At 44.2% G+C, this 23,842-nt stretch overlaps 1 protein-coding gene across 2 annotated transcripts in view; it reads left to right on the forward strand.

The window, feature by feature from the left end:
* Positions 1-5,320: 5,320 nt before the first annotated feature.
* LOC142246079 (LITAF domain-containing protein-like) overlaps positions 5,321-23,842 on the forward strand; it is a 74,717-nt gene continuing 56,195 nt past the window's right edge. Inside the window, exon 1 of one of the 2 annotated variants that reach the window (XM_075319099.1) lies at positions 5,321-5,398. The gene's annotated coding sequence lies outside the window, so the exon portion shown is untranslated. Of the gene's footprint in view, positions 5,399-16,324; positions 16,346-23,842 lie in introns of those variants that run through there. The other variant, XM_075319100.1, reaches the window with a different exon arrangement.

Raw genomic sequence — 23,842 nt, forward strand, 5'->3', positions numbered from 1 at the left:
AAAAAATCTAAAAAAGTTAAGGCTCTTGGAATAAGGGGAGGGAAATACGAAAGTGCAACAACTAAAATTTGCTTAGTTCTTCTGGGGTTAAAGTAACACCTGCAATGACACTAATGTAACGCCCCTGGACTATCGGGTCGTCACAGGGTACTGCACAGTGCAGTATCCACCTCCTTCTTGATTTTGGGTCCCTAACTACATGGTGTTGCCTACATCAGCTAATCAAATCCTAGATACACCCTGCACCACACCCACCAAACACACCAGTTGACAGCTTGAGTGGAATAGAGTCGCCCACCTGGGGGGTTGGAGAGGAGAGGTCAGGAGTGTCTGAAGGGAAGAGTTGGGTCTGAGAAGTGAAAGTGAGAGGAGGTAAGGAGCAGGGCTCCTGGGAAGTAATCTAGGTAGCAGACGAATCTAGGATTCGAGCAGGACCCACTTACCTGGGTGACGTGCGCCTTAGAAGTCAAAACCGCGAGTCAAAAGTCCCGTTTCCTGCCATTTCCGCTATCTTCCGCCATCTTTTGGCACCAAAACGCCATCTTCTCCACAAAAGGGAGTTACCCCGGAACCGGAAGTTCCCAGAGAGCCACAGCACCAAAGTGAGTGGTGGGCGAAAACCGAGGGGTCGTGACGGCATGTAGTAGCGGAAGAGAAGCAGGGACGCCAGGACTCTGCCATAACGTTCCTGGATCCTGAAGAGGAAAGATGGTGGCTGAGCGGAGCTGGTCACCGGAATGTGCTGTTCCCGGGGTCGCGACCTGGATTGAGGAAGAGACGGAGCAGCTTTGCAGAAGGATGCGGACACAGTTCCTGTTCATACTTGACCACTGGAGGGAAGAGATGAGGAGCCTGGCGGTGGTGGTGCGAGCCCGTGAGATCGAAATCCCACATGAAGAGAGGGTAAGCGGTTACCCAGTCCCTGTTGATTATCCTAATCCGGCCAATGCAGCTGTGGGATCCGGACCGCCCCCGCTCCCGGCAAGCACTCCGCTGCCACCAACCCCGTCCTTGGCTGATGCCGAGCTGCCTGCTCCCATCATGGCAGCGGAACCTTCAGTCCCCGGTTATGAAGAATTATCTGCAGAGCCCCCGATTCCGTCACCCGACCAGGTCACGACAGCGGTCACCCCAACACTGGCCCGACTAGACCCAGCCGCATCACCGTGCCCGTCCTTGGAGGCGGAGGACCCGGATTCCGCAACCCCGGCTGTGGAGCAGTCGGTTCCTTTACTCATAATTGCGGAGGTGGAGCCTGGAGAGCTGCCGGTTCCGCCACCGCGCATCATTCCAACGGCTGTTGGGGCCGCAAGAGTACTACTAAAGCCTATGCCAGCTAGAGACCTGAGGCCGGACGCTGACGCGGAGAACGGAGTCTTCAAGAGCCGTTCCCACCCGCTCCAAAATCGGGGCATTAGCGCAATGAGGGGGATAGGACTTTCCATCCAAAATGGTCCAGAAAATCCCAAGTGTGAGCCCTGAGAGCAAGGTCCCACACTTAGCCATAGTGGGGAGCGGGACCCGGCAACTTTCACACTACCGGGACCACCAAAGAAGTAAACTTAGTGCCAGGAGGCAGGTCACGGATCACCAGGCAGCACCATTGGGGACGGGACCCGAACTAAGCTCCCTTCAGCGGCAGCGGTGTCCAGAGACTTGTTTGACCAGTTGTCGGTGTCAGCTTAATGGACTGAGTGAGTACAACAGTGACCCCTTGCATCCAACGGCACTCCCCCTACCATCACCGAGCCTCGGGGTATTCCCCTTACCCGTGGAGGGTCACAACACCTGGCTGCCCCATTCCATCATCCCCAGTTACTCCCAACTGCAGCGGTGGTACTCCTAATTACCACATACCACGGGTGGCGTCACAAACTCTAATACATCCCTTGTAAATAACCCCCTTCATTGAGTGGCCACACGACCCCCGGGTCCGGAGACCCTTGAGTCACTGAGAAACCTGGATCCGAGCAGCTCGGCTGCTGGCACACTAACATTTTTAGCTTCATGTTTGTGCAGTTCATTTATTTATTTAACTTGTTTATGTAGCACCCAGGGAGCAGGGGGAATCAGACACGAGGTGTCTCATACCTGCGTTACTCATCACTTGGGCTGGTGTGATGATCTGGGATGTCGCGGTGGCCTGCCCGGCTTCGTGCCCTGAGGTGTACACCAATAAGGAAGGTAGATGATGGGGGTAGTAGTAGGACGAATGTCGGGATGCCACCTGTGGTATGTGGCCAGGGATTTAGCCACCACTGGTGTTGCTATCCTCCGGGGCGGATGGTAGTAGCAGCCAGAGATGGTATCGCTCCCCACAGGAGGATGATGAGAGGCGTAGTGATGGCATTTGAGAGCAGAGGCGCGAGGCGGCGGCGGACAGTAATCAAGAGTCAGAGTCAGTGGCTGCGGTTCTAGGTGTCAAAAAGAAAAGGCAAGGTGGTGTGCAAAATGAGGGATACACCTTTAAGTACAAATATTGGTCTTTATTATAAACAAAGTGGACACAAACACATTAAAATCACTTAAAAAGGCATAAAAAAGCCTCCAATTTCCTTGTTTGATCCCTGTAAGGGACAAACACCCCCCTGGCTGTATACAGAGGTCACACTATACAGGTAAATTTAAACGGGGCTATGTTAATATGTATACAACCAGAAGTCACCCAATAATAACTGGATCATAGGCATGAGTATAAACTTTACATCAAACATAGAGAAATAACAATTACCACATACCCATAGATCATTAGCAGCACATATAAATAACAATCATATATGCAGTCCAGATAATAGAGAGATCCCTGAAAACAAAGCCCAGATACTACCAGCCTTAGCTGGATTTACCAAATAGTAGGATAACAGGTTCCCCACGCGTATCGCTGTCACATGGGACAGCTTTGTCAGGGGTTTCTACATTAACCCCCTCCTTACCCGAGGCGAATATCACACCTAAAGTAAGGTGCAATACTCTGTGGCGACTAAAGCTTCAGGGGCACCTCATTTATATAGCGCCATCATATTCTGCAGCACAATCAGAGACACCAAAAGCATGAGAAAAAACAAGTTACAATTGATTTACTTTTTATATCTGCTGTGACTCTCCTGTAATGGGAGCTTTTATATTTATAGTATACAGCAGGTTGAGAATGTGCAGTAGTTATAATTCAGGACAGTAGTTAATTCTTAAGATCCCAGTTCCCATAGACTACCTACCATTATATGTGGCACTCGAGTCTAACACGTCCGAGTGTCCAACCTGCTCGTTTTGAGTACTGAGCACCCGAACATGGTAGTGCTCGCTCATCACTACTCTAAACTGCTCTAGAGAGAACTTGAGTATACCTCTTTAATGAATCAGGAGCTTTGTACAAGTTATGACTGGAGTAAGACTTCTGGTATGACACATCTGGTAATTAACTAGATGGGTGGGCATTATTACGAGGGGCTGCTGATAAGTCTTTGGCTTTGTGATCTTTTTTTGTTTCTATGACAACGAATGTTACATCATATGAAAGCCTTATGTGTCTAATATATGTTTTCAAAATTTTGTGTCTTTTGCTTAGGGCAACAGTGTTCTACGCACGCGGGAAAACAAAATGGTCTAATGAGTTTTTCACAGCAACTGGGAGCAGAGAAGTGATAAAATTCTTGTTTCTGCAAGGAAAGTTTGCGAAGGATATTCATGGTGATATGTCGCAGACATTGGGGTATCAATGCCCTTCATATTCCACAGTTAAGAACTGGGTTGCCAAATTTAAAACAGGCCACTTCAGCACCAATGATGAGGACCATCCTGGTCGGCCAAGAGTGGTTGTTATTCCGAAAATTGTTGATGCTGTGCACAATCTCATACTGGAGAATCGACGAATTTCAGCTAAAGCAATAGCAGACATCATGGGGATTTCCCGTGAATGTGTTTGTGTCATTATCCATGAACATTTGGACATGAGGAATCTATCTGCAAACTGGCTCCCCAAATTTTTGACAACAGATCAGAGAAGCATATGAGTGAAAACGTCCCGATCCATTTGTCAGCATTTCCAGACTGATAAGAACTCCCTGAATCGACTGGTCACTATGGATGATACCTGGATTCATTTGTGTGATCCTAAAAACAAGGAGCAGTCAAAAGAGTGGAGGCACAGTGGTTCTCCTCATCCAAAGAAGTTCAGGGTGCAAAAATCAGCCACTAACTTTTATGGTATCTGTGTTTTGGGATAAGGAGGGCGTGCTGCTAGTAGACTACCTTTAAAAGGGTTCCACCATCAATGCAAGGTATTACACTAAACGTTTGGACCAATTGAAGGCAGCGCTGAAGGCCAAAAGGTACGGCAAGCTGCCGAAAGGAATCTTGTTCCTGTAATACAACACCTCCACTCACACTGCACAAACGACCATGGCAAAACTGTCTGAGCTGGGCTTCCAGCTGGTTGACCACACACCTTATTCACCAGATCTACCTCCCTGCGACAATCATCTGTTTCCAAACATGAAGAAACACCCCAAGGGTACCAAATTTCACACTATTTCTGATTTCATGGCTGCTATGGAGGCCTGGTTTGAGGCACAACCGAAATCCTTCTTTTTGCTAGGCTTAAGGAACTTGGAATACCGATGTAAGAAGTGTGTTGACATCAGTTTTATCATCCTATCTCGTTTCTTTCTGGGTAAAACCAAAGACTTATCAGCAGCCCCTCGTATGCCCCTCTCCTCTCCTAGTTCCTCCTCATCTCCACCCATTTTGTTAGAGATGGCTGAGACTATCGTAAAAATGCCAAAAGTCGTTATTTGTAAAAAGTGTTTTATGTCAGAAATCTGCCTTAAAAATATTGCTGTATTAGCCCTATAGTGTTTTTAGGGCCAGCTGAGCCAAATATTGGCTGGTTTAGCTCAGTAAATTCCTCGCATCTGATGTTGTATCCTGGAATCTCATAATTTGTTATTGTTTTTTTGTTTTATTTTCTAGTTTTTCAAGATTATCATACCGCAAGGTAACGCTGTCTAAAACGTAGGACTAGAATGTCTGCCTCATGAATGATCTGCCTGCACTCAGTTTAGGTACCTCAGTTGTCGCAGGTTTTGGTTTCACTGCCCTAATATATAGTTCCTCATTTATCTGTTGGATAAAGCAGGTGAATTCCGTACAGTTCGATTTTTCAGTTTTGAAGAAGTAGTTGTTTGTTTTTCCTTAGAAATAATCATGGGGTTGCCGGTACGGTCATGTGAATAGATAGATCATATTCTCAGGACTGCGTGCTATGACTGTAGACGTTACAGAGTTCACTGTGGGCTGTGGTCCAATTTGTGACATCACATTACAATTACAGGACACTTCCCCTCCATTCTTGTTAGTTGCTCTCCAATCTTTCCTGAGCTGCAGTCTCAAGCGTCTGTGGGTGAGTTGCTCTCTTATGTTGTAGACTTATTATTTTATTTATACTGAATGAGCTTTACTTTTTATTTCTCTTAATATATCTTTTTTAGCACGTTCCAGTGGTATAATTGCAGCTACTGTATGTTTGTGTGTAGTCACAGTGCACGGTTATCATTATAGCACACAGTTTTGTTATCGTGTAATCATATTAGTACTTGTGGATTCTAATGGAAGGTCGCGAGAGATCATCATGAATTTACCTAGCTTAAAGGGATAAGCAGAAGAATAAAAAACACTATTTTGCTTTAAAACACGGAGCACATATCCTTTACCAGATGGCAGATTATGGAAATCTGTATTACACATCGTTACGATGAATTTATTATGCAAATATCTATGTGTCGTGTACGTTCCATATGTAATGATTAATGTTTACAAACAATGGTACCTGTGTTTTCCAAAATAAGCTAAAAGAGCTTGACCAGGTTTGGGATGAAAGTCTGAAGTTACTCTGTGACTATAGACTTCTGTATCCCCACAGAGCACATACACTTTGATCCCAAGCCTGGACAACCCCATTAATGGTAATTGCAAGGATTTTAGAACGTGACTTATAATTAGCTATTTATTACTAGTTGACTTTTTATTAAGAAAAAAACAAAAGGATCTAAATAAAAGGATCTAATAGAGAGGGATATATATATTATTATGGCTTCAGCTTTATTTGGCCACCCAGCAGCAACGATGGGGCAGGGAAGGCAGTTGTGCAACTTATCTACAGAAATCTCCAGAAAAGGATTTATCAGTATGACTATGTAAAGGAAGGGCATCCGGTAAAGGACACATTTAGACATTGCTGGAAGAACCGCATGGCAAAGAAGCAGAATTCTCTTTTTTTTATATATTTACTGTTATAAATTTATAATATATATATATATATATATATATATATATATATTTATATTTATATCTGGCTGTGAGTGTGGAACGCCCAGGAAAAACTCTGCAATTAGATATAAAATCATGTGCGTTTTTGTCGTATTAGACGATTTACTGTAGAGGGATCCAAAAAGGATTTTGCCTTTAAAGGAAGGGAATCTCTCAGCAGGTTTTATGCTATTGTGTCGCCCTGGAAAATACAGGTAGTCACACAATAGGCCCCTGCATAACACCATCCCTCACCTAGGTCACACACAGCCGACCTGAAACCCTAGTCACCCCCCTCAGGGCAAGACAGGCACACCAGAGGGCGGGACCAGGCGGTTAGGAAATGCCCACCTAGGGGTCTAGACAGCCCGGGGCGGGAAAAACAGTAGTTCTGAGTAGAGTTCAAGTTGAGAGGAGTGGAGGCTGGAGCTAGGTGTAGCTCCAGCAGAGGAGTGAGTTCAAGTTGAACGGTGCCAGGGTTGGAGCCCTGGTACCTTGGCTAGGTGGCAGACGGTGGTCTCCGTCAGCAGGAGATGGGAAGATGGCTCGGCAGAACCAAGGTGGACCGGGCCAGGGTTGGAGCCCGCCGGTACCTACACTGGACACCCGACCGGAAACCATGCACAGAGGGGGTACTCGGACCCTGAAGCCAGGACCGGAACCAACGGTCTAGCTAATCAACCGATTGAGGGCAGGATTATAGGTCCTGTCCCAACCAAAGTCCCAAAAGCAGACAACCACCCACAGAGAGGGATAGGGAAACCGCCAGGGCCCATAGATCCCACGGGTCAGCGTCAGCGGGCATGGCTCCTCAGGCACACAACACAGCCCGGAGCGGACTCCCGTGTTCCATACCGGGAAGTCTAAAACACAAACACAGTCAGTGCAGAGGAGAAGATGGCGACCATCAGCCTGGGTGAGGGACCACAGTACAATGGGCCACGGCGGCCGGCCACCAGCACCTTGGTTTACCAAAATACTCGTGTGGTTCATTTACTCGTGAGTAACCCAGCATCCCCCGGACCATTCGGGCGCGCGAGCCCCAGCCATCGTCATACCCTGACAGAGACATTGGGCCCTGGGGCAACCATCCCTACCCACGGAGGGGTTAACATCCGGCTGCCATCACATCTTCCCCCGGGGTGTCCCGTAACAGCAGCGGTGGTGTCTCACTTCACCACACACCGTGGGTGGCGTCACGGACAATCTCCCTTTTTAAACAACCCCCTTTTTCACTTGTGGGCGGCAAACCGCTGCTCGGGCCCGGGTCTGGCTCCCGCTCGAGCCACAGCCAAAAGCCCCGGATCCGAGCACCCCCGAGCAGCCCCGTAGCTGCGGTCTGGCCCCCGCCCGCAACACTATGTCATCTGAAAGCAGCATAATATAGGCAAAGAGACCCTGATTCTAATGATGTCTAACTTAGATCAGTGTTCACCAGCTGCAGTCCTCCAGGCCCACCAACAGTGCATGTTTTCAGGATTTTCTTCGTATTGTTGGAATCATCACCTGTGCAGGTGATTAAATTATCACTGGGCAATACTAAGGAAATCCTGAAAACATGCACTGTTGGTGGGCCTGGAGGACTGGAGGTGGGGAACACGGACTTAGATTACTGGCTGCAGTGGTTGTGACACATCAGAGTTCTTAGATGTAGCATATAGCAGTGCTCAGAAAGCTAACCCCGCCCACACTACAGCTCTCTATGTACATTGTCTGTTGACCCTGATGAGGAGGGGTGTGGTCGGACTATTGCTCAAGAGCCCTGAAGTCCTAGCAGTGATAATCACCTGGTGATAAAACCTTCATTGTAATTAAACAACATCACACAGCCTGATAAGTGACACATCACTGAATTCAGTGTTTTAACCCCTACATCATTCTATCCTCAAATTACACAACAAAAACCTGCTGATAGGTCCACTTTAACAACCCACCTGTTCTCTTTACGAGCACAACACTATTGGCTTTAAAGCACAAATAACTTTTAATAGCAGTTAATATTTGACATAAAAAAGTGCATATTAATGTATGACCCAAGTTGACATTTTTAGAGATTTGTTTTAAGTCCCCACTATACAGTGATATGCATGTGGATTTCTGTATTGTGATATAGTGCTTTATGTTGCGCGCTAATGCTGCTATCTTGTAAAAAATGAACTTATATTCTTCAGCTATGGATGTAAGGAGGCATTAGTCTGAAGGGCGTGTCTTCCCCTAAGACAAGACCTTTACAGAGTCGTGTAATCACCCCCCTATGGGCATGATTGACAGCCTGCTCACAGTACTCATCATGGCAGAACCTTTGGAAATCTTGCTCATGTGTGTGAGTGCCAGTGATCCTGGTATATCCAGTATTGCATGCAGACTGTCAGTCTGAGGAGAGAGTTTTGGAGAATATATTTTCTTCTGTACTAGCGCTGCGTCATATGCGAAGCTGCAGAATAAAAAAATAATTTTACAAGATGGTGACTTTAGTGTAAATACTTTATTATAATATACAAGTTCACATCCATAATGCTATATTAGAGCTTTGGAACAGTCAGAGACCTGAGTAGGTTCCCTTTAAGATGTGTTTTTAAAAATCTTATTAAGTACAGGGTGCGGTAAAGAGTAGGTTTATATGGCCGATTGTTCCTTTTTCCTATTAAACTCACGTGAAATCCATTGTAATGGTTGGCCCTAATATCTCTGCCTCAGATTTACAGTGTAAACTGGCGCAGGATTAATGTCTCTGTGGCTTCTAGCCATGGTCCTGTAGAGGAAGTGACAGTAAGTGACATGTCACTACATCGGTCAGTACTGTTGGTGGTCATTTTGTGGGTGTTTTTCACAAAATACATGATGAAATTTGTGTGAAAAAATACTGTTACAGTTATAACCTGCTGCTTACAGTTATTTACCATTAAATAGCCTAATTTTCATATGTTTGGAGCATGTGAGAAGGGGTGTAATACTCTACTATAAGCTGTTTATTGTTCCATTTACTCAGTATTAAGGAGGGACAAAGAAGTCCATCTCTGTTTCACCAATAAACTTGTCATGCTGGGAAGTATTGTGAAATGTTAGCTTCTTTGTGCTCATTAAAAATATAATAGCTTTTATTACGTGTTCCCGTACAAAGCATGTTAGTTGAAATGTTTTATGTGCTGGAGCTTGGCAGGCTGGCTTTGTGTTTGTTGTTACATTTCATCTGCTACTAGGAAGGAACTGAACACTGGAACGGTATAAAAATAATATTTGTCCATCACTCAAGGAGCATTGAGTTACTTATTAAACATAAAACTGAGAACATGAAGAACATGATGGCAAAATGTATATTGTATTTGCATACAGTAGGGTACCCAAAAGTTCCTGATCCACAGAACCACACAACACGCCGTGTGCCCTGTACTCCATATTCTCCCAGAAAATAAAAAATGGGGAAAATGCTGAAACCAGCCCTAGATATGATAGTCACCCATACAGGTAGAAGACTTTTCTTTTGAGCCACATTCAGCAAAGTGGCCACATTTTGGTCTAAAGGCCCCGTCACACGCAACAACATATCTAACGATATATCGCCGGGGTCACGGATTCCGTGACGCACATCCGGCATCGTTAGCGACGTCGTTGCATGTGACACCAACGAGCGACCGTTAACGATCAAAAATACTCACCTTATTGTTGATCGTTGACACGTCGTTCATTTTCAAAAAATCGTTGATTGTTGAGGTCACAGGTTGTTCGTCGTTCCCGAGGCAGCACACATCGCTACGTGTGACACCTCGGGAACGACGAACTATAGCTTACCTGCGGCCGCCGGCAATGAGGAAAGGAAGGAGGTGGGTCGGATTTTATGGCCGCTCATCTCCGCCCCTCCGCTTTTATTGGGCGGCCGCTTAGTGACGCCGCTGTGACGCCGCACGAACCGCCCCCCCTTAGAGTGGAGGCGGTTCGCTGGCAACAGCGACGTCGCTAGGCAGGTAGGTCCGTGTGATGGCTCCGAATGATATCGTGCGCCATGGGCAGCGATTTGCCCGTAACGTAGAAATGACGGGGGCGGGTACGCTCGCAAGCGATATCGCTAGCGATATCGCTGCGTGTGACGGGGTCTTAAGTCTTCCCATCAACAATCCAAACAATAAAGTTCCTACTGGCAAGCACAGAGGCAACTTTTTTTCCACTTTAGGAATCGTTAAACTGATTTAAGCCATGTGCACACAGTGTGTTTTTGATGCTTTTTTGATACGATTTTTGGTGCAAATTTTTCACAAACTTGCGTGCCTATCCTTGAGCCAGCAAAGTCAATGAGAATTCTGAAGTGCTTTGCACATGTTGCTTATTTTTCCCTTGCAGATTTGGTGCAGAAAATAATCTGCAACATGTCAATTCTTGGTGCGTTTTTCCCTGTGTTTTTCATTATGAACAATGCATGGAAAAAAAGCTCAAAAAATGCACCAAAAATGCACTGCATTTTTGTGTGTTTTTCTGTCAGAAGATGCAGATTTGGTGTAGAAAATTTCTGCACCAAATACTCAATGTGCGCACATACCCTATAAGTACCACTCCAGCATTTTTATTTTTTCAGCACTGGAGCTGTGCTTTTAATATAAAGCTCCTGCCCGTACTCTTATCTATTATTTTCACTTGTTATTGGCACTGCTCCGGTCCCGTGGCATCATCCTGTAACTAGAGATGAGTGAACCCGATCTGTAAAGTTCAGCATTCGTACTGAACATAGACTTTCCAAAAGAACAGTAGTTGAGTTCGGAGTTCGGGTGCTGTACGCATGCTAACCCCTTGATCCAGCATTAGGGAGCTCGGCTACACTTGATGCTCGGCCCAGTGCGACCCACTTCCAGTCTCTAAATGGCTTTCATTGGGGGTAAAAGAAATATTTTCAAATGTAGTGTGTACAAAAAAATAAATTTAAAAACCTCTGCTTTTATCTCCACCTCCACAACTTCTAACTGTGATAGAAATTGTTGTAAGGGGGCAAAGTTAGTAGCAGTGAGTGACACCAGTGCCAGGCGAAAGAGACAGAATTCTGTCCTTTGGCCTAGGGTGTAGAAATGTGTATGTGACGCCCTTGTGGCGCCCGTAAGGCTTCCGTTGCCACAGAGGTACTGCACCTCATCCAGAGGTGTGGTATCCCATCCGGGTAAGAATGGGGTCATCTACCGGTTCACAGACAAAACCTACACACACCAATTAGTAGACATACACCGGGTCAGGGATTGAGGCAGTAACCCTCATTGATGATCCGGTCATGGGGCCGTAAGTCCCTTCCACTGTCCCAACGGTGAGGGGTAGGGCCTAGCCAGGGAAGGGTGTGGGAGGAGTCAGGGAGTAGAAAGGGGAACTAGTAAGTTCAAGTACAGGCAGTGAGTGAGAAGGAGTAGAGGAGTGAGGAGGTGGGCTGTCAGGAGAGGGACAGCGGAAAGGAAGGACAAAGACAGAAGGAGGTTCCTGGTGGAGATCCTGGTGTCTTGTTAGGCCCAGGTGACACCGATAGAAGGGATTCCAGGGTGCCATGGAAGTATGAACGTCCCGTGGCCCTGTTCCACTAGAATACCGGGTGGAGGGATCCGGCTGCAATACAGGGACGGTCCCTACACTCAAAGAAGAAAGACATTACTTTTAGTGAAACCGTAGACCTGGGAGATCATTGCAGGCACCCAAGGCCACAACACGCCACAGACCACCGGTGAAGGGGAGCAAGATACGACTGACGTCAGCCACCTTTGTACAGGCCCTGTGGTGGAGGCGCAAGACAGTCCAGTACAGTTTAGCGCTAAAGAGACAGCCAGAAAGGACACACAGAGGGGTGCACCGGTACTGACCCTTGAACTATCCGGGATCGGCGGAGGTCCCTGACAGCGGATCCTGGCATTCCGTGGGTAACCGGTCAGCTGCAGCATTGAAACTGAACAGTGAGTATACAGTTAGGTCCAGAAATATTTGGACAGTGACACAAGTTTTGTTATTTTAGCTGTTTACAAAAACATGTTCAGAAATACAATTATATATATAATATGGGCTGAAAGTGCACACTCCCAGCTGCAATATGAGAGTTTTCACATCCAAATCGGAGAAAGGGTTTAGGAATCATAGCTCTGTAATGCATAGCCTCCTCTTTTTAAAGGGACCAAAAGTAATTGGACAAGGGACTCTAAGGGCTGCAATTAACTCTGAAGGCTTCTCCCTCGTTAACCTGTAATCAATGAAGTAGTTAAAAGGTCTGGGGTTGATTACAGGTGTGTGGTTTTGCATTCGGATGCTGTTGCTGTGACCAGACAACATGCGGTCTAAGGAACTCTCAATTGAGGTGAAGCAGCACATCCTGAGGCTGAAAAAAAAGAAAAAAATCCATCAGAGAGATAGCAGACATGCTTGGAGTAGCAAAATCAACAGTCGGGTACATTCTGAGAAAAAAGTAATTGACTGGTGAGCTTGGGAACTCAAAAAGGCCTTAGCGTCCACGGATGACAGCAGTGGTGGATGATCGCCGCATACTTTCTTTGGTGAAGAAGAACCCGTTCACAACATCAACTGAAGTCCAGAACACTCTCAGTGAAGTAGGTGTATCTGTCTCTAAGTCAACAGTAAAGAGAAGACTCCATGAAAGTAAATACAAAGGGTTCACATCTAGATGCAAACCATTCATCAATTCCAAAAATAGACAGGCCAGAGTTAAATTTGCTGAAAAACACCTCATGAAGCCAGCTCAGTTCTGGAAAAGTATTGTATGGACAGATGAGACAAAGATCAACCTGTACCAGAATGATGGGAAGAAAAAAGTTTGGAGAAGAAAGGGAACGGCACATGATCCAAGGCACACCACATCCTCTGTAAAACATGGTGGAGGCAACGTGATGGCATGGGCATGCATGGCTTTCAATGGCACTGGGTCACTTGTGTTTATTGATGACATAACAGCAGACAAGAGTAGCCGGATGAATTCTGAAGTGTGCCGGGATATACTTTCAGCCCAGATTCAGCCAAATGCCGCAAAGTTGATCGGACGGCGCTTCATAGTACAGATGGACAATGACCCCAAGCATACAGCCAAAGCTACCCAGTTCATGAGTGCAAAAAAGTGGAATATTCTGCAATGGCCAAGTCAATCACCAGATCTTAACCCAATTGAGCATGCATTTCACTTGCTCAAATCCAGACTTAAGACGGAAAGACCCACAAACAAGCAAGACCTGAAGGCTGCGGCTGTAAAGGCCTGGCAAAGCATTAAGAAGGAGGAAACCCAGCGTTTGGTGATGTCCATGGGTTCCAGACTTAAGGCAGTGATTGCCTCCAAAGGATTCGCAACAAAATATTGAAAATAAAAATATGTTGTTTGGGTTTGGTTTATTTGTCCAATTACTTTTGACCTCCTAAAATGTGGAGTGTTTGTAAAGAAATGTGTACAATTCCTACAATTTCTATCAGATATTTTTGTTCAAACCTTCAAATTAAACGTTACAATCTGCACTTGAATTCTGTTGTAGAGGTTTCATTTCAAATCCAATGTGGTGGCATGCAGAGCCCAACTCGCGATAATTGTGTCACTGTCCAAATATTTCTGGACCTAACTGTACCTCTTAACTGCAAGCCCTGTGTCGTCTGCTTTATCCTGCACCACATCAATAGATACCATAGACTTTAGCAAGCACCAAAGGTTGCCCCGGGGTACCCGCTCTACCTGTGGAGAGCAAGAAACACCTCAGCTGCCATAACATCAGCCCCGGAGGTCCCTTCCAGCAGCTGCGGCTCAATAGCTGCAAATTACCACAGGTGGCGTCACGAATCTTATATAAACTTTATTATCATCTACCCCCATACCGTCACATTTTAATTGACTCCACCAGGGTCACGGAGTCGGGCCCCACCACAGCTGACTACCCCGGACTAGTCCGGCCCGACACCGAGTCACCTAAGGCCCTGGGGCGGACGAGTCACCCTAGCAAAACCAGGTAGTCACAAATGTGTACATCCTCCTTGCTACCACCAGAAACCCACACTCAGGTACAACACATAGCCATTAAAGCCTAGCCACCCCCTCATGATAACTAGAACACAACAGTGGACGGGATCAGGCGGATGAGAACGCCCACCTAGGGGTCTTGAGGAGTCAGGGGCCGGAACACGTCAGTTCAGTGGAAGTGAGAGTTGAGTTAAGTTGGAGTGAGTGAAGTTCAAGTGGAGTCAAGTGCAGACTGTGAAGTGTAGTCAGGGGTAGGGGCCCCTGGACTACCCGGTTAGGTGGCATACAGTGAGCAGGGCCATAGGCGATAGAGATCTGGTCGCGGGAGACCTAAAGTGGACAGGGGCAGGGTAGTGGCCCACCGGTATCGACAGCGGGAATCCGGTCCAGAGGCCGTGCACAGTCGGGGTACCTGGACCCTAGGGTGAGGACGGTTGCAAGCCCCCTTGTTAATTAACCAGCTGGGGCAAGGTTTAGGCCTTGTTCCAGAGAAGCCCATAGAGCGAAACAGCAGCTCAACACGGGGGATAGGGTGTCCGCCAGAACCCACAGAATTCCCAAGGGTCAGATTTCGCGGGCACATCTCCCAAATACATATAGAACCGGGAGTGTACTTCTCCGTTCCATGCAAAGTCGTCCAACAGCAGAGACAAACACAGCGTGCAGGAGGAAGGGACACCTGTTCACTAACTTGGGTGTAGAACGCGAATACACCCTTCAACAGCAGCCGGTCACTGGCAACTTGGTTTACCACTGGACTTGTGTGAAATTACTGAACTGTGAGTACACCATTGTCCCCCGGTCCAACCCGGCACGCCACCTCCAGCAGCCATTACTCCCGTGTTCAGACCGCGGGCCCCGGGACTACACCTCCCCTACCTGTGGACAGGATCCCATCTTGCTGCCCCGCTCCATCAGCCCCGGTCGCCCCATCACCAGGCAGCGGTGGTGCTACCATCCCTCACCGCAACCCACGTGTGGCGTCCCAGACAAATATTCCCTGTAAATACCCCCCTTTCTGACGGTTGTGAGGACGGACGGCCGTGCGAGCCCGGGTCCGGTCACCACTCGAGCCGCAGCAGTAACCCGCATCCGAGCGGCCCCAGAAGCGTCAGCGGCCCCCGCCCGCAACATGTAAATCCAGTCCTGGATATGCCCTACATTATTATTGTAAAAATGGAGGCTCCTCCCCTACAGTATTCATGGACCTCCTTAGTGGAGAGACACACTTAAATGGGTTTTCCAGTCTGTGTGCTGAGAGGATTCGTTGGTGTCTGCTCTGGGAACCGCAGTCAAGTATGTGATATGCATACTCCCAGCCAAAACCCAAATAATGGCCGCAGCCTCGCTTGCTGCACTTGAACCTCTCACATACAATACCTCTACTTCTCTACTATCTGCTTTCTACTACTAAGAAACTGCTCTACCACTCAAAACGCTACAAAATATGTTGGTCATCAAGAGAAATATTCCTTCCCAGGGAAATAGAGGAACGGGTGAGAGCCTTGAAGTAGTGGAGATGGGGGACATTAGATTTGTGATCCCTCCTAAATTAGGGAGAGGAGAGATACCCATATGATAAGGCTATCACAGTATGATCATAAGACTGCATGTGAGACTGATGTAGAGAATAAAAGTAGTTACAGACTATGCATGCATTACTAAGTGAAGCAATCTAAGTTAACCATTTCCACACAATTTAAGAAAAAGACAAAAAACGGAAAACCCTTGTAATTGTTGAATTATCTGTATTTTCTATTATTTATGCATGAGAAGCAGAGAATAAACCCCCATGCAATTTTGGGAGCTTATAGGGTATTTTCACTTCTAATCAATTTTTTAATTGTGCTAATAAAAATTTCTCTGAATAGTGTCGACATTTTCTCTTAATATTTTTTTTAGCTCATAGTCTTCTAAACAGAGATTTACTCATTAGTTCCTACTCCAGTGCCAGCTCTCCTCCTCTTCTCCTGGTAATTGTTAACTGGATGCAGCAGTCATGTGGACTGTATTTGCAACATCACTTCTGGAACCTGTGAGCAATTACCGGGATCACAGGTGGAGAGCCTGTGCTGGAGTAAGGTGAGTAGACCCATAGAAGCTATAAGGATAAAAAAATATATATATAAAAGGAAAGCTCCTTTAAATTTGTTATTGTTTTGTGTATCCTGCTATAGTAAAGACCTACCGTATGTGTTAAATAATATTATCAAACCCCGAGATTCATCTGATTTTCCTGTTATGTGTACTCTTTTCTTTCTAACTCTTTTTTTGGCAATATACATTACAATGATTTGGCAGATAGAAGCGATTTAACATTATTGCAACATCAACACATACAGCGGGTTAAATATAATAATGAGAACTGACACAGAATAAAAGTATTGAACTTATTAAGAAAGAGAGATGTAAAAAGCCATGGAAAGTTATGACACCAGCTGAAATCTATCAGTAATTGGAAAGTGAAAAGCAATCCTTTCACTTAGCTAAAAAACTAATATCAGCTAGTTCAACTCATGGCTTATAAAAAGATGTCTCATTACCATGTTGCCAAACAAGAAACATCTCATGATGGGTAAAACCAGTGAGCTGTCTCAAGACAACTTTATTGCTGCAAAACAAACTGATAGCATTGGTTACAGAAAAATTTCTAAACTACTGAAGGTTCCAGTGAGCACTGTTGGGGCCATAGGGTGGAAATGGAAAGAACATAATTATACCATAAGCCAGCCACAATCAAATGCTCACTGCAAGATTTTAGTCAGAGGAGTGACAAGAATTATCAGAAGAGTTGTCCAAGATCCAAGGACCATATTTGGAGAGCTACATAAAAATCTGGAATCAGCAGATACAATTGTTTCAAAGAAAACAATAAGTAATGATTTACCGGCCTAGCAGAATAGGAGCTTGAACGTAAGATATCATTTTTATTAGAAATGTCTAAAACAAGAACTTAAAGTGTTCAATAAGGACACCACTAGTTATAAGTGCACACCTAAAAGTGAAATATGCATCTGAGTAGACGTATTTACCAGAGGACTGATATGCAATGGTAACAATAAAGCAGCCACCTTCAGAATATCTGCGATTCAATCGTGTTTGCATTGATACTGGATCATTTGGTATTTTATCCCCATGGTCAGGGTCAAGGAAAAGAATTGGTAGTGTGCCACAATAATCCTATCCAGGAATAACTGGGATTCCTGAGCAATGTGATTTAGATCCAAGATGTTAGAGGATACCTATTGTTTGAGGGACAACCTGTCAGAATTCAGGTAGATTTCAGCAGCATAACTGGGTCCTAGTGAGTTGGTTATTCCTATAGTTAATGTGCAGTCAATTAGATTAGTGGGGTAGGTAACCCTATTGAGAAGTCTTTGCGCTGCACTAGATAGGCGTGCACTAGTTAGTGCTGGCAGTTGTTGTTTGCCAGGATCAGCCGTATCAGTTGCTGGCAGCAGAGGCCAAGTGAGCTATTGATATCGATAAGCCTAATTCAGCAGCAGGTTATGGAAACCTGCCAGCACTCCAGTATGCTTTGTGGGGCTTACTGATTAATGTTGGAGGCATCTATAAAAATGCCACCTCAATATTTGGTTTGTTTTTAGATCCTGCTAGGTAAATATCATTCAGCATTAAAGTGATCTACAGTATGTGCTAATGTGAACCTAAAGTGCTGGTTCCCTACGCGTTTCGTCTGCATATTATTGTTGCCCAGATTCACCAGGGGTAAATGGCAACCTGTCATTATATAGAAATGATGATAGGTGCGGCATGTGTAACAATACCATGCCGGCATGATAGCTGGACGCATGGAGCGACTCTTGGGTGCTCCCTATATGGACTTTGAGTTCTCTCCCCTAGCGGCCACAGTGCTGAGCATGCACCAATAAGCTTCGATGATAAACTGTGATGGGGGTGAGCTGTGATGTGCAATTTAGAGCAAAGTGAAGCCACTACTGGGTTGATCGGCACTGGCCAATCAATATCAGGCAGAGTGTCATGTCTCCACCAGAGTCTGTGGCTGTGATTTGTGCTTTGGCCACCAGGCGCCACCGGATTCCCACGGTTGGCGGTGGTGGTGATAGAGGCAGAGTCAGTACTAGTAGCTCAGGGTTTCAGGGTTCTCGGGATCCTGCTGAGTGGGCAGCTAGCCTCTAGTCTGTCTGTGACAGCCATCCAGAGACTATGGTCCCGGGCAGACATTAAGAAATTACACAGAGTAATGTCAATGACATGTATTGCCAGCAGATTCCAGGCTGGCAAACTAAATGTCAGGCAAAGTTGCTGCATGTATGTAAAATAACTGTATATGGAATGAGCTGCCGCTATATTAAGAGGAGTCTGGACAACAATAATATGCAGACAAAACTATATGTACATTAACTATAGGAATAACCAACTCATTAGGACCCAGTTATGCTGCTGAGAGCTATTCTGAATTCTGACAGTTTGTCCCTCAAACAATAGGTATCCTCTAACATCTGGGATCTAAATCACATTATTCAGGAATCCCAGTTATTCCTGGATAGGATTATTGTGGCACACTACCAATTCTTTCCCTTGACTCTGAAGATGGGGATAAAATACCAAATGGTCCGGTATCAATGCAACAACGAGTGAATCGCAGAGATTCTGACAGTGGCTGCTTTACTGTTACCATTGCATATCAGTCCTCTGGTGAATACGTCTACTCAGATGCACATTTCACTTTTAGGGGTGAACTTATAACTAGTGGTGTCCTTATTGAACACTTTAAGTTCTTGTTTTTGACGTTTCTAATAAAAGCTGTATTTTATGTTCAAGCTCCTATTCCGCTAGGCTGGTGAATTAATTTAATTTTTAGAATCTCTTGCTGACTAGCATATACTGTGAAATAAAAAACAATAAATAATGCATTCAACCATTATGGCCTGTAGGCACGTTCACCATACAAGTCTCCATTGCTGAAAAAAAGCATCTTCAAGTCCGTTTATTGTTTGCTTAAAAACATTTAGACAAGCCTAAGAAATGCTGGGAGAATATAGTCTGGTCAGATGAGGCCAAAGTGGAAGTTTTTGGATGTCATAATACATACCATGTTAGGAGGCCAAAAGGCACTGTATATCATCCCAAAAACATAATACCAACCAGTAAAGTTTGGAAGTGGGAAGTTGGAACATCGTGGTGTGGGGCTGTTTTTTAGCATACGGCACTGGCAAATATCATATAGTTGAAGGATGAATGGACAAATGTACCAAGACATTCTTGATAAAAATTTGTTGTTGTCTACCAGGATGATGAATATTAAATGAGGGTGGACATTTCAGTAATACAATGATACACACAACCAAGCAAACTCTCAGTTGGTTTCATAGAAAGAAAATAAAGCTGCTAGAATGGCCCAGCCAATCACCTGACCTGAATCCAATAGAAAATGTATGGAAGGAACTAAAGCTCAGAGTTCATAGAAAGAGTACATAGAATTCACAGGATTTGAAGAGTGCTTGTTTAGAGGAATGGTCCAAAATAACACCTGAGCAATGCATGTGACTAGTTTCTCCATACAGGAGGCATCTTGAAGCTGTCATCACCAACAAGGTCTTTTGTACAAAATATTAAATACATTTTAGTAAGTGTGTTGAATACTTTTTCCCTGTGTCATTTTTCATTATTACACATCACTAAACTTATGGACATCTATGGTTTGTTTTTTTTGCCTGTGTGGATGAATTGTTAGTAACCAACATCTGGTGCGAAATTCATGTCAATAGCACCTTTAGAAATATATGTACTTAAAAAATTGGTGACGAGTTCAATACTTATTTAAGCAGCTGCACTGTTTCATAAGGGCTAAATCGTTGAATATAGGCAATAAAAATGATACTGTAGGTTGCATGTAACCTTTAGGATACACTGCAGATTTTTAAAGAATGAACGTGACATGTTCGTGGCTTTTTTTTTATAGTAATTTTGTGTTTTTTGGGGGGTGAAAAACATTTTGGCGAGATGGTTGTATTGAAATATAAAATGCGCTACATACAATGGGGCATAATGATTAATACTGGCTAATTCTTATACAGTATAGGCTTAGATTAGATAATGGAGTTAGTGTGAATCTTTTCCAGTGACTCGTCAGTAATCTGTGGCTGCTGGACAGAAGCCCATTGAGCGGCTTCCTATCTGAGGGCGTCCCTTACTTATCTTTTGATTAGCCAGCCTGGCGCAATGTCAGGCTGGCTAATCTAATAATGACATGTGATGTTGCACCAGGCCAGCTAATCAAAAGGACCGCCGTGGACCTTGGCAGTTAGGAGTTTGCTGGGCTCCCATCTGGCAGCCACAGATTTCTAATGTGGCCCTTGGACTGGGACCTGTGAATAAATTTACACCATCTTTACTATGTAATAATAAAATGTGCCAAATTTATCATTGTTTCATGGTGTTTGAGAAAGCTACCATATTATAAGACTGCCTAGTCTAAAGGCCGCTTTACACGCTACGATTTATCTGACGATCTCAGTAGCGATGTGACACGCCCAGATCGTAGTTACGATTTGCCGAGATCGCTCATAAGTCGTTTATTAGTGGTCACATGTAACAATCTCACAAGCAACACAAAATCGTTCAACGATATATTGTTTGACCAAGGCGGTCGTGTGGATGTCGTTCGTCGCTTGCAGGGTGTCAAACATACCAATATTTGTGCTGCGTTTCAAACGATGGACAATATTTTGAAAGTGAACGACGTGTCAACGATTAACGATTTTCAACCTATTTGCGGTCGTTCGGAGTCGCTCGTAGGTGTCAGATGCAACGACGTCGCTAACGATGCCGGATGTGCGTCACGGAATCCGTGACCCCGATGACATATCGTCAGATAAATCGTAGCATGTAACGCCGCCTTAAGTTTACACCACCAATTAGTTGGCTTACTTTATACCAGAAATTTGCACCTAAATTTTAGCTTTGCACATGGTGTCACACATTAGCTTATGCCCATTCCTCACTAACCACTTCCCTGCACAGTCGGTCATACCCTTTTATGAGAAGAAATGTATCTTAAACACTTAAAGGTGTTATCCCACAAACAAATTATATTTTAATGATTATATCTTGATACAAAAATAAGATAAAATGTAATATAAAAGCAAAATGAGCAAATACCCTGTAGAAAGTAAACGAATAAATAGTAATAGTACCTGTAAATAACTTGGGGTACTTATAACTAGAGATGAGCGAGCCTCTGAAGGCTCGAGTTCGGTTCGGTTCGTCGAACGGAGGCCCCGTTCAAGAACCGTTCGACGAACCGTTTGATGAACCTCTCGAACCCCATTGAAAACAATGGGAGGCAAACACAAACACATAAAAACACATTATACATGTACACATACAGTTAATAAACATTGCGATAACACTTACAGGTCCCCACGACGCGTCCTGCACTCTGTCTCCCACCGCTTTTCCTTCCGATAATCGCTGCGTCCTCCCGGTAACCAGCACTGATAATAGGACCTATCGTGACGTCAAAATAGCATGTATATAAGGTAAAGTCTGGCTCACTTATCAAAAAGTAGGTGCCTCCGAGGAAATATCACAATACAGTAAAGAACAAATAACTCGGGCACACAAAAAGTTAAGAGTCTGAGGCAGAGTAGTACTTGAATTACAGTTTGCTTGTTTATTGATGCAAAGGATCCAAAAATAAAAGTTCCAACGTTTCGGCCTTCACATACAGGCCTTCGTCAGAGAAAGTCTATGATATAGATATACAGAAAGAAAAAATTGAATTAATTGTTATATAAACTAAATACAATGCACATACCAAACAAACAAATTGATACACATACCAAATATGCTTAGTATCGAGGTACATCATTGAGAGCAAAGAACACAAAACAATATCAACAAGCTTTTTATACTGATAATTATTCTATGATGGACAAGGAGAATCCAATAATGTATCGTAATGCTCTGTCTTTGAAAAAATGTCCTCTAGAGGAGGTAACGGAACAAATGACCGCTATACAGGAAAACCACCCTAAACAGGGTTATCAGCAAAAATGAGACATACCTATATGATTGTAGGGAAAACGGTGCGTATACAATATACGAAATCGCCGTATACAAGAAAAGGATACCTAGAAATAGAGGGTAGTCAAATAACTGATCCGGCTGGACAATTTAGAAAAAATCTATACCAGAGAGTACAGTCAAAATATGAAAAATGGTAAATGATTAGGGAAGGATCATATGAGCTGCAAAGAGATGATGCAAGAAGAAGAAGGAAGAAGCAAGAAGCAAGGAAGAGAAACAAATGAAGAACAGTGTATAATTCTGAAGGTAAAGATAAGTAGGGGATACCTCTGTTGACATCAATGGTACAACTGATAGCAAACAAATGATGTAAAAGTCACGTTAGAGACGTGGAGTCCACTATAAGACACTATGAAAAGGGAAAATGACAAGCCATAATATCTGTAGTGCATAATATTATGAAGGAATGTATCTAAAGAATAAATTAAATCAGTGTGTACCTACCCAGTTGCCGTACATATAATGCAGTAAAAACTCTTAAGAGTAACCAGAAATTAGTCATCAAACCGGCCGATAAAGGCGGTGCTATTGTAGTAATGGACAAATCCTATTATGTATCTGAGATACAGGGGCAATTGAATGATTACACCACTTATAAGCCCATTGCACACGATCCGACATCAAGGATCAGGGATCTCATTAGACACCTTATTACTGAACATATACAACTTGGTACCATTGATAAAAAACTATCCGAATTCCTCATGAAAGATTTTCCCATTACACCGGTGTTTTACACTCTGCCCAAAATTCACAAAAACTTAAATCAACCACCTGGACGTCCCATTGTGGCTTCCACGGATTCCATCTTATCACCTTTGGCGATTACACTTGAGAGGATTCTGAACCCCCTGGTACCAACCATTCAATCATATATTAAGGATACTAATGATTTCCTCCTTTTTCTCAGGACATCTAGTAATATCTCCGGTGATGACATTCTGGTTACTCTAGATGTGACAAGTCTCTACACAAGCATTAATCATCAGCAGGGTATTGACGCTGTTGATTTATTTTTGGATAAACATGGTGGACTATCCCCCTATCAAAAGAAGTTGGTCATTGACCTTTTGACAATAGTGTTGCATAATAATTTCTCATATGATCCTTCCCTAATCATTTACCATTTTTCATATTTTGACTGTACTCTCTGGTATAGATTTTTTCTAAATTGTCCAGCCGGATCAGTTATTTGACTACCCTCTATTTCTAGGTATCCTTTTCTTGTATACGGCGATTTCGTATATTGTATATGCACCGTTTTCCCTACAATCATATAGGTATGTCTCATTTTTCCTGATAACCCTGTTTAGGGTGGTTTTCCTGTATAGCGGTCATTTGTTCCGTTACCTCCTCTAGAGGACATTTTTTCAAAGACAGAGCATTACGATACATTATTGGATTCTCCTTGTCCATCATAGAATAATTATCAGTATAAAAAGCTTGTTGATATTGTTTTGTGTTCTTTGCTCTCAATGATGTACCTCGATACTAAGCATATTT

The sequence above is a fragment of the Anomaloglossus baeobatrachus genome, chromosome 7 (genome assembly GCF_048569485.1).
Source record: "Anomaloglossus baeobatrachus isolate aAnoBae1 chromosome 7, aAnoBae1.hap1, whole genome shotgun sequence".
NCBI lineage: Eukaryota > Metazoa > Chordata > Amphibia > Anura > Aromobatidae > Anomaloglossus > Anomaloglossus baeobatrachus.